A 3449-nucleotide genomic window follows, 5' to 3' on the forward strand; every position below is an offset into this window, starting at 1 on the left:
TTCAGAATAGGTTAATATGCACAAAAGCATGGAAGCCGCAGATTCCTAGATAACCGTTTCGGAGGAATTAATCTAATTTCAACGTGAAAAACTAACTCGGAGATCAATAATTCCGGGGAAAATTGTTTTTTTTTCGGGGGCTTAGTTTAGCAAACATCGCTTATTGGTCATTATCCCAATTATTTACGATTTATCAAAAAAAAAATCTGTATACAAATGTAAACCCTACATTTCTGTAGGGGTTGTTTGTTTTTTATTAGAATTTATCCTGTGAGATTGCTTCATAAAATTCCATTTTAATCTTAAGTGGTTATCATCTTCTTAAAGTAAATTCGGCTCCCGTTCTAGGAAACACATTTTATGCAATTACAAGCCAACATAGCTAGTTTATACCGTACAATACACGATGATGTGTCAGTATACACAATCCTTACGTACAGATTTGGCGTACTTTTGGATGAAATATTCCATTATTCTGCCAAATTTAACAGTTCAAACCTAATCCGTTTTATTATCAGTTTATTAAATCATTTAAAATGTTTGTCAGATTTATAAGTTTTCAATTAGAAATCTGTAATCTCGCATATTTGCACTTTTCTTTCGGGAATATTGGAATCAATTACCTGTCTAAAAGCCATTAAAATGAAATTGTCAGACAACTATCGTTTTTTCTGGCGTTAATAGGTAACGAGGATAAAGGGGGTTATTATTTTTGATAGTGAAAGTACATTTTATCCTACACACACGCCAGCACCTTCAGCGCAAGATTTCTGGTAGTGTCACCAAGTGAAAATGTCTCTATTTGTTCATCAGTGCTTAAGTCATGTGTGGTAAGTTGTAACTAGTGTAGAACTCACCATCAATACACTAAGGTCACATGAGGATAATACGAGTCTACTTCAGGGCCACTTTATAAGGTTATTTCACTGAGAAATGCCATGACGAGTTAGTGTTGGTACACAGGGGCCTCACAATGTGTTACAGTCTACGTGTATTTGGAACTTCCTTATAGTGTGTATATAGCACAGACGTTTAGCGGGGCTTGATTAAGATTTGGTGAAAATGACAACCCCGGTGTTCATGTATTAACGTGTAGATGGATGGAAAGCATTTTGTGACAGAAAATCAACCCCACATACGTTTCTCGATGAAAAAAACAAAAACAAACAACCAAACAAACAAAACATATTTCTGTTGGGTGTAGAAAAAGTGTTCTTATGGTCGTTGAAAATATCGATAAAAGTGTCATTTTTACCGAACCTAGCTTCAAAATACACTGTATGTCTGAAAAATATGCTATGCACACTAGAGACATTCAAAATACATGTAGACTGTAACAAGTTCTCAGGTCCCTGTGTGTTCGCGTAGATATGGTGTCTTAATTATGTTGTAGGTTCCTCAAAGTACAGAGATAGTTTCGCCAGATGTACAGTAATTTTACACCTAAAGCAAGAGAACATCAACATGTTAACGAAACAATTAACAAACAAACTAGAGATTGTTTGTTTGTGAACGATAGAAACCCAACCCTACCCCCACCCCCTCCCCAACTCCCTTAGGTAACAGTTTACAGTAAACGCGACCCAATCTGAAAAAAAAATAAGGCACATATTTTAAATAAGAAAACATAGCCAGTTAATCCTGCATATATCTATACAATAGTATAATCTGCTAAAGCAATCAATGACTCTATGAAAGAGGATCAGAATAAGATGTGTTTGGGTATGTATGTGTTCGATCTTTTGCAATTTTAATTGTACTTACACTTGTATTTACGCATGTATATATATTTGTACATTGTAATATGCACACCATTTGCAATTGCAATACATTTGTAACATGTGAATACCATGGGAACCATATCAACAAATCTAAAATTTAGAAAATAATGCAAAATATCATGATTTTTGGCCCAAATGACACCATTACCTACAATGTTTTATCTGAAACCTTTTTTTATTCAAACATCTCCACCCCAATGTCAGAATTAATCTGGTTTCGACATATGTTCATCATTAGGATTATCTGCAATATCTTACCTCGTCTCTGCTACGTACCATTTTTGCTGCAAGTAAAGCTATGTAGCTTTTAGCTTTTCATGTGTACCCCACCTTCGAAAATCCGGAAATTCATAATTTCGGACCAATATTTTTTTTTCTCTCTTTTTTTAAACAAAAAATGTGAAGTTTGTATATTGGTATACATTTATTTACTTATCTATTCATGTTTTAGGCATATCATAGTAACAGTTATATGCAAAATCACAACCCACGACCAAGCTATCCTACAGTGGTCTACTGCCCTACTAGACATTATTATTATTTTTTTTTTTTTGCACTCAATTGACCGTTGACCTTTATGTCAAGGTCACATTGCACTTCGTCAGTGGGATGAAAGATATACAGCAACTCATGGCCCAGACAAAATTTGTACTCATTTGGCCTTTGACCTTGATGTCAAGGTCACTATGGTCCGATGATGGAGCAATGCACTTCCTCAGTGGGTGAATAAGGTTAATGGTTTACAAGATATCGCCAAGACAACAATTAATTGATAAAAAAAAGAAAAAGTTTAAAAACTGCATTTTTTTTACCTAAAGGTCAAGGTCATTGTGACATAGCTGCAATGCACTGACATTAGTGAAGCAAGTATGCTCTTAATTCCATCAGAATGTCCTCAATGGCTTAAACGTTATGGCCCGACAAGAAATTATTTGAAAATTTAAACTTAAATTTGACCTTTGACCTTGAGGTTAAGGTTACAGTGACCTCAAGGAAATGCACAGCACATTGGCTTCAGGTGTTAAGTATCCTCCAAATCTCATCAACATGTCTTCGAATGATCAATTAAAATAAACTATTTTGTGTATGTGTCAGCTGTCTTTTTCCTAACCCGTGTGTGATCAATGTATCCCTGGTAACCACTGGATCTCCCTGTGAAGTATGTGAGAATACATCAATACTCCTGATGTTTACAAGTTTTTAGAATTTCTATAAATATTGCATTTTCAGCTTTGGGCTTACTTATTTAACTGATGTCAAACATTAATTACCCCGGTACTTAATTAAAATCCTGAAACAAGTCCCTGTGATCCAATGTTGTGTGAAAATGAAATCTGATATCTAGAAATATTTTTAAAACATTCATTATAGAAAAGTAAAAATTAAACTTTAAACATCTGTCAAACTCAATGTTTATGTTAAACCACAAATTCTGAAATTGAGACAGAAAACTAATAAAAAATATTTTCTTTTTTGAACTGTTTTTTGTTCTCTTGTTTAATTTTGTTTCAGATTTCGTGAAGAGGTATCGGGTATAATCACCGTTCCTAATGGAAGCCTTTTTAGAAACAAGAACAGCAACCTGATTACAATTATCATTCCATGGCTTCGTTCAAGTCATTAGCGGATAATTTGTATCAAATTGCAAGAAAAACAACAAGAAACATG

The sequence above is a fragment of the Pecten maximus genome, chromosome 6 (genome assembly GCF_902652985.1).
Source record: "Pecten maximus chromosome 6, xPecMax1.1, whole genome shotgun sequence".
In the NCBI taxonomy this organism is placed as follows: Eukaryota; Metazoa; Mollusca; class Bivalvia; order Pectinida; family Pectinidae; genus Pecten; species Pecten maximus.